Below are 9,246 nucleotides of genomic sequence, written 5' to 3' on the forward strand. Positions count from 1 at the left end.
TCTTACCTCTCTGACACCTTGGGTTCCATTCTGAAATGTTGTGTTAGTAATGAGAAACTCACACAGTATCACTGAACCACTCAGAAATGTTTACTGAGATAAAGAATGAACACAAGAAAAGATATGAATGAACACAACTTATGTTTGACAGAAAATATCACCTGACACTGATATACAAGGGTGTGTACCTTTTATGACCTGAAAAAGGTCTATGTGAACAGGTACACAGTAGACATGTGCACAGAAAAAAAATTAGTTTTTTTTGTTCTGTTTCGTATCGTTCCGTAGGTTCGTTTCCGTTCGTTTTTCGTAAGACGCCCGTTTTCCTGTTCGTTTTTCGTACGCCGAGATTTTTTCGTATTCCATTCGTTTTGTATTTTCGTTACCGGTTTATTTTCGTACATGCGGGATGGTTCGTTATTCTGTTTAATTCATGTTCGTTACTTGTTAGACAATAATTTTCGTGAATTTTCGTCAATGATTTGCATTCTGTGTTTTGGATTCCTTTTTCTGTTCGTGTTTTCGGTCGTGTGTTCGTGTGACATCTATGACAATTTGTTGTGGATGTCATGTGGGCAATGCGACTGAAGATACGAACAGAAAAAGGATTTTCGTCATTTTGTACTTTCGTAAATATATCGCGGGATTCGCGGCACTTTCAACACGCGGCTCATCCATATTAACGATTGTTAAGCCCCATACACTTGGTCAGACTTTTTTAACAACAAACATAAAAACTATCGTTTTACGTTCGTTCTCAGAAAATTTGTTCGTTTTTAAACTCCATCAGAAAAACATTTTTGGGTTCAAAAGTCTGGCCAACTGATCTCCCTTCAGATTGAAAATCCACAGAAAAGTTTATTTGACTTTACTGTACTACTCAGCACAAAAGAGAAGCTGCTTCACTAACTACACTCACTGCCCATTCAAAAAAACGAAAATTACATCTGTGGCAAGGGATTTGCATTCTGTGTTTTGGGTCCTTTTTCTTTTGGTGTTTTCGGTCGTGTGTTCGTGTGACATCTGTGGCAAAAGATTTGCATTCTGTTGAATCCAAATACGAACAGAAAAAAGGAATTCAAAATACAGGGTGCGGGTCTTTTGTTGTGGATGTCATGTGAACATGCGACTAGGGATGCGAACAGAGAAGGGATTCAAACAAGATACAGAGTGCAAATCTTTTGTTGTGGATGTCGTGTGAACATACAGCTGAGGATACGAGCAGAGAGGGGATTCAAACAAGTTACAGAATGCAAATCTTTTTGTTGTGGATGTCGTGTGAACATACAGCTGAGGATACGAGCAGAGAAGGGATTCAAACAAGATACAGAGTGCAAATCTTTTGTTGTGGATGTCGTGTGAACATACGGTTGAGGATAAGAGCAGAGAAGGGATTCAAACAGGATACAGAAGCAAATCTTTTGTTATAGATGTAATTTTCGTTCTTTTGCCGTTTTCGTTTTGTCGTATTTTCGTCAGATCGTTCGTTCGTATTTGCGGTTGTTCGTTATGCGGCTCATTTGTAATCCCATCGTTTTCGTATTTTGGTGCTTTCATTTTTTCGTATGTACACATTATTCTGCGGGTACGAAAATGAAAATTTTCGTACGAAAATAACATTCGTACGAACGGGAATGCACATATCTAGTACACAGAGACACAAATATTCAACACCTTTAACACATGTATTGGATACCTTTCCTCTGGGCCTCAGCACATAAACCAGCAAACAGGGCACAGCATATACATACAGTAAACACAGTGTGAAAATTAGGTAACGTCCAGCAAAAGGGCTCCACCAAGGTTGTAATCCAATGATTAGCATTAAATGCAGAGCAGTAAAGAGAAGAATGATGAATTTTATTTTAATTCCGGATATCTTCAGCAAGCCTGTTTATACTGCAGTGTAATTTGTAATCCAGAAAGGTGAAAGACAAAAGGACTAAAGAACAAAGGTTAACAGATGAATACTTAAACTGAAGAAATACCACCACTTGTAGATTCCTCTTTAGTTATGTAAATGCATGAATACAGTACTGGCTTTACAGCAGGGGGGGGGGGGGACACGGCCCCAAGTGCTGGCTGTATAAGGCCTGTGAAGAAGTAGATTCACATCCGTGGAACTACAAGTCTCACCAGCCATTCTGTAGGAAAAATCACTCAGCAATACTGTAATCTCTATCTGGATGGGCAGGTGCCCCCTCACCACAATGGACCCCAATAGATGAAGGGCTCCAGCCGGAATCCCTCCTGGTGTTTCCGTCTGGTGAAATGGAGCTGCCACCCCGTGCTGCAACTCCCAGTGGACTGGAGTGCAGGTGGTCCCAGATGCTCTAGATCACAGGCTGGTCCCCTGTCTGGAATAGCGGTGCTGTCCTCCAAGGTCCCTCAGAGGGGGGGGCAATCCGGCTCTCCGCTGTATAGGCCGCAGTCATCTCACTCCCTGTCACACAGACCTCCTGCTGGCCGGTTCAGAATGGTGTCCAGAGAGGCTGAAACAGGCCAGGCCTGTCAATTTTATCTCTACTCCCAGCAGGCTGTTCTGTGTGCTTTGCATTGTTGTGTCCTGTAGTCCAGAGCTGGCCCGGCAACAGTGTTCACATCCCCACCCAGACTACATGTCCAATAATGCATTGCTCTGTTCACTCTCAAGGAGGAAAGAAAACCCTGACAGAGTTTAGGAGGCACTAGGGGCAGCCAAACCCATACATAAGAAAACAATGACCATTCAAACAATACTAACTATAGTAGCAACCACTGGCTACATACACATCTAGATGAAGAAGCTATTCCTCTTGGTCCAAGCTCTAGTGGCTGGAGATAATCTGCCTGCCAGTTGTCCACTTCTAGGATGTTGATCGCAGAAATCACTGGACAGGCATGTTTTTTGTCCATAGGAGAATCTTGTTTGTTTTCTGGAACAAGTTTTCTGTCCACAAGAGGATCTGGTTTGTTTTCTTCAAGGCAGGAATGGCTCCCTGTGCCTCCTTGATAATTTAAACACAGTACAGTACATTCATAAAGTATTCAAACCCCCTTCACTTTTTTCAATTTTATGTTGCCAGCATAATACTACAGTTGTTTAAAATGTTTTCTTATTAATCTACACTCATTACCCCATAAATGACAAAGTGAAAACTGAATTTTAGAAATGTCTGTGAATTTATTGAAAATAAAAAACTGAAATATTACATTGACCATAAGTTATTAGACCCTTTGCAACAACACTTGAAATTTAGCTCAGGTGCCTCCCATTTCTCTTAATCATTGCTGAGATGATTCTACACATTGATTGGAGTTCACCAGTGGTATATTAAACTGATTAGACATGATTTGGAAGGCAATGTATTGGAGGTCAAAGGAACTGCCTGTAGAGCTCAGAGACAGGATTATTGCAAGGCAAAGATCTGGGGATGGCAACAAAAAAAGTTCTGCTGCACTAAACTTTCTCAAGAGCATAGTGGCCTCCATAATTGTCAAATATGAGTTTGGCACAACCAGGACTCTTTCAAGAGCTGGTCGTCCACCCAAACTGAGCAACTGGGGGGGCCTTAGTGAGAGAGGTGACCAATAACCCGATGATCACTGTAACTGAGCTCTAGAGATCCTGTGTGGAGATGGGGCAAAGTTTCAGAAGGACAACAATCACTGCAGCTGTCCACCAATCTCGGCTTTATGGCAGAGTGACTAGACAGAAGCCTCTCCTCAGTACAAAATACAAGAAAGCCCATTTGGAGTTTGCAAAAAAGCACCTGGAGGAATCTTATACTGTGAGGAACATGATTATCTGGTTTGATAAAACCTAGTTTGGCCTATATTCTAAACATTATGTCTGGCGGAAACCAGGGACCGCTCATCACCTGCCCAATACCATCTCAACAGTGAAGCATGGTGGTGCCAGCACCATGCTGTGGGGGGGGGGGGGGTGTTTTTCAGGAGCAGGGGACTGGGAGACTGTCAGGGTTGAGAGAAAGCTGAATGGAGCAAAGCAGAGCGATATCATCAATGAAAAACTACGATGGGTTGAATATTCACTTTCCAACATGACAATGATCCTAAGCACACAGCCATGGCACACAGGAGTGGCTTAGGACAACTCTGTGAATGTCGTAGAGTGGCCCCAGCCATAGCCCTGACTTGAACCCTATTAAACATCTCTGGAGAAACCTGAAAATGACTGTCCACCAACAGTCCCAATCCAGTCCCCAATCGCAGAAAATCCCCATTTCAGGTGTGCAAAGCTTGTCGCGGCATACCCAAAAAGACTAATGGCTATAATTGCTGCCAAAGGCACTGAGTAAAGGGTCTGAATACTTAAAGGCGATCTCCCACGCCAAATCTTTTTTTTTTTTATGGACTATTCAAATCTGTAATAGCACTGCTGTGCTAAACTTACGTTTCCGTGTCCGACCGCCGCTCCGCTGTTAATCCGTCCATAAATAAATACTTATATTGGCTTGGTTTGCTCCCGTCGCCATCTTGGCTTTGGGCGTTCGATTCCAACAAGCAGCTACTTCCTATTTGCGGTGATGCTGTCCCAGCATCCACCGCTCGATCTCGTGCATGCGCACTGGCAAAGGTGCCCGGCGGCTTGAGCGTCTCTATTGTCATCGCAACGGCAGACGAAGTCGCGCGATGTTAGACAACAGAGTGGAATATTATAATTAGGGAGCTCTGATACTGGCTCCCAGCAGACACAGCGCGGCACAGGAAACTGCAGAAAACCCGTTGGAAACCCGAGGGGGGGCAGACCGGAAGCATGGCTGATAAATAAGGTACACGATTGCTAATTGAAATGAAAATAGCCGATTCATCATTAGTTTGGAGCGGTAGGAATATGGAGCTACAGTTAAATTGAGGGTGGAGATCTGCTTTAAGAAAATTTGATATTTCAGTTTTTCTTTGATAAATTCACAGACATTTCCAAAATTCTGTTTTCACTTTATGGGGTGTTGATGAGAAAAAATATTGTATCAGGCTGCAGCATAACAAAATTTTAAAAAAGTGAAAGGGATCTCAATACTTATGAATGCACTGTATGCCACTGTGGTGGCATTGTCTGACTGTATCCAAATTGGGTGTCCCGTTAGAAGCAGGGCTGTGGAGTCAGTAGATAAATGTTCCGACTCCTCAGTTTATGTACTTCCGACTTCCGACTCCCCGACTCCGACTCCTCTGTATTAATATGCAATGTATTTTATACATTCCTTGAGGGAAAGAAACGCAACCTACCACAGGACTACTGGCTGGGAAGCCAACAGTCTACTGTATTGCACAGTTTAAGCAAAAGACAAAACACAATGAAAACAATCAAGTGACTGGATAGTAGCAGCAGGCATAAACATCAGGAACAGGATCTTTACCAGTTCAAAAATACAAACCACATTATTTGGTTGTTTTAGAACAAAAACAAAGCTTATCTATAATGAACCAAAAACAAAATCTGTAAAACCTAGAAATGGTTTATATTAATCTTGAAATGTAGTTATAGGCTTAGCAAATGCAAATCAATTCAATGTAGAGTTCTAAGGAAGAGAATTGCCTCTGCCAGATCCTCTTTCATAGAGGCTCTTAAGTCAGACTTTATTATTTTAGGGCTGAAAATATCTTTCGACACTGACTTGGGTGGGTGGCATTGCAGTAACTATTCTGGCCACATCACTAACGATCTCTGGATAAACAAGGATGGCTTCTTCAACAGTAAGTTTTGATGAGCGATCATACTTTTCAACTTCTTTTAGTACTTTAAAAAAATCCTGTTGGAATTTTTTTATTTGGACACTTACTGGTTCTCTAACATGCGTTCCCTATAAAGCAGAACACAACACTATGGAAAGTATAAGTATTGCAGCTCCTAATTGTGCGTTGCGTGCCATATAGTGAAGCACATGAAAAGCATGCTTCTTCACGGTCACTTAACGTGTTCGTTTTGTGGTTACGTGAGGCACTGCATGCATTGGTCTTTATTCTTACAGTAGAGAAGTCATTAATTATAACTTTTTGTGAATTGGGACATTTAAACTTGCTTTTTTTTTTTTTTAATTCCAATCTAAATTTAGTAGGAGTCGGAGTCGGTGCATTGTTTTTCCGACTCCGAATCCGACTCCAGGTACCCAAAATTTCCCCCGACTCCGACTCCTCGACTCGACTCCACAGCCCTGGTTAGAAGGGGAGTCTGGTGCTGTAGGGACACTGTGCATTCAACCCGATCATTAGAACGGCCTTGCCTACACACTAGCAAAGCGCGGTGATGTACAACACGTATGACGGCACTATAATGGGGAAGTTCTATTCGGATGGCGCCACCCTTTGGGCTGCTTTAGCTGATTTTGTGTAAGTAAAAGACGATTTGCGCTGTTACAGCGTGATGAATGTGCTTACTCCATTACGAACGGTAGTTTTACCAGAACGAGCGCTCCCGTCTCATAACTTGCTTCTGAGCATGCACAGATTTTTCACGTCGTTAAAGCCCACACATGACCATTTTTTACAACCCGAAAAACTACAACGTTCAAAACGTCGTGAAAAAATAGAGCATGTTTGAATTTTTTTTTGCCCGTTTTTCAGAACCCGAAAAATGCTCTGAAGCCCACACACAATCGTTTTTGAATGACATTCAAAAAAACTTCATTTTTTAGATCACTGATCACTGACTCTGTCTATTCATAGCTGAAAAATCGTAACCTCTGTTTACTCTGCTTCAGTTTATGAATGTGTCTCCTCTCCAATCATTTTCAGTGCAGCTGAAGCTGCAGAGAAAGGGACTATGGAATCTGTGTCCTTAGTTTTTTTTTTCCTGTCTCAAAGGGGAAATGTCAGAGGTCTGTTTAGACCCCTGATATACCACCAAAGCCCCCCCCCCCCAACAGGACTGATAAAAATAAATAAATAATAATAATTGTAATAAATATCTAAAAGGTAAAATTCCAAAAATAATAATAAAAAAAAAAACACAGGCAACGTCCACTCCCCCCCCCCCCAAAAAAATAACAAAAATTATAAAAAAAAAAAATGTAAGAAAAAACTACTGCCACAGTCCACACCTCATCAGTGCCCATCAGTGCCACCTAACCTATCACTGCTCATCAGTGCTGCATATTAGTGCCACTGTAACATGATATTTAAAAAAGTATCGGTATCAGTGAGTATGTGAAAAAAAGTATTGGTTCTTGTACTTGGTCTTAAAAAAGTTGTATCAGTGCAACCCTAGTGGCCACCGTTTGACCCAGAACTCTCGTGGTGAATCCCACTGTGGAAGTTCTTTTGGATCTCAGTTGACAAGCATGAGCTATTTCTTTGCTGGATGTATCCAGGACAAAACCTAGATAATCTAGGCACATGGAAGGCTGGGGAGCAGATTTTTTTTAAGCTGATCACCCAGCCAAATAGCTGAAGCAGCTGAATCGTTTTTTGGTGGAATATTTGCTGAGAGTTGTAAGGCAGATGACTCCTTCAGAAGAAGGTCATCTAGATGCCCTGGGTTCTAAGGACAAGCAGAGGTGCTACAACCTTTGTGATCACTCTGGAAGCAGAGGAAGGACAATGCAAAGTCTAAGTGGTCCTCTGCCACTGCAAACTGTAGAAACCACTGATGGGTTGGACAAATGGGAACATGCATTTAGGCATCTTGGCTATCTACAGATACAGTATCTCACAAAAGTGAGTACATTCCTCACATTTTTGTAAATATTTTATTATATCTTTTCATGTGACTGAAGAAATTATACTTTGCTACAAGTAGTGGGTGTACAGCTTGTATAATAGTGTAAATTTGCTGTCCCCTAAAAATAACTCAACACACAAAAGTCAATACACCCCTAAGTGAAAATGTCCAAATTGTGCCCAAAGTATCAATATTTTGTGTGGCCGCCATTATTTTTCAGCACTTCCTGGGTATGGAGTTCACCGGAGCTTCACAGGTTGCCACTGGAGTTCTTTTACACTCCTCCATGATGAGATCAAGGAGCTGATGGATGTTAGAGACCTTGCGCTCAGTTTTTGAAGGGAGGGGATCATGCTCTGCTTCAGTATGTCACAGTACATGTTGGCATTCATGGTTCCCTCAATGAACTGTAGCTCCCCAGTGCCAGCAGCACTCATGCAGCCCCACACCATGACACTCCTACCACCATGCTTGATTGTAGGCAAGACACACTTGTCTTTGTACTCCTCACCTTGTTGCCGCCACACACGCTTGACACCATCTGTTTTTTTTTTTTCACAATCAAGAGGTCTTATTGAAAGAAAATGATAACATACAGTTAACAATGTATTGGCATTATGTCAAGTCTTGAAAAACAAAGTCAGTTGACAGTAGAACATATAACAACTTTAAATTAAATTTATGCAATCATATAGTTATTTTAAGGGGTGGAAATAGTGATACGGGATGAGTGAAGGGTATAAAGGGGTGGGAGAAGAGGATAAGTGGTAAGAATAGGGGGGATTAGTTGAGAGGTATTGTACCAAGTCTTGGAGATGAGAATACAGATATACTTCTTCAATATGTCACATTATGTGATATTACAATAGGGGATTTGCCTAGAGAGGAGTATGACATTCTGGAACTGGATTTGGTACTCAACTAGAGGGAGAGTGGGGGGAAGGTATAGGGGGTTATGAATAAGTTACAAATCAGTTCTTTTGAAACAGAGTAGGGTTTCGTGTGGCATCACCTTGTATAATGTACACACCATCGGTCCAAACCGATGAAAACGGACCGAAGTTCAGTTTCATCGGTCCAAACCGTCCGTGTGTACGCCCCATCGGTCTTTTGTCCTTCGGACAAAAATTAGAGAACTTGCTTTAAAATCGAACCGATGGATCGCTGACTGATAGGTCCAAACCGATGGTTAGTACACAAAAGGCATTGGTTCAAAACCCGCGCATGCTCATAATCAAGTCGACGCATGCTTGGAAGCATTGAACTTCGTTTTTTTCAGCACGTCGTGTGTTTTACGTCACCGCGTTCTGACCCGATCGGATTTTGAACTGATGGTGTGTACGCACATCAGACCATCAGGCCGCTTCAGCGGTGAACCGATGAAAACGGTCCGTCAGAACCATTCTCATCGGATGGATCGACCGCGTGTACGCGACCTTAGTCTTAGCTCTAGTTATCGCCCTTAAGGTGCAGAGTCAGTTGGTGTAGTAAGAGTAACACCTGGGATGACTCTTGGGGGTGGGTGGGTGGGAAGAGCGTTTGTGGATGAGATTGTTGTATAAATGAAGTGTGAAGTTCAATAA

General features: G+C 42.1%; 1 protein-coding gene across 3 annotated transcripts in view; it reads left to right on the forward strand.

Annotated features, from left to right (window-relative positions):
* Window positions 1-9,246, forward strand: part of SLC26A9 (solute carrier family 26 member 9) — a 736,991-nt gene that overhangs the window by 426,391 nt on the left and 301,354 nt on the right. The gene's annotated exons all lie outside the window — the stretch shown is intronic.

This window comes from Rana temporaria, chromosome 2, assembly GCF_905171775.1.
Source record: "Rana temporaria chromosome 2, aRanTem1.1, whole genome shotgun sequence".
Taxonomy (NCBI): domain Eukaryota; kingdom Metazoa; phylum Chordata; class Amphibia; order Anura; family Ranidae; genus Rana; species Rana temporaria.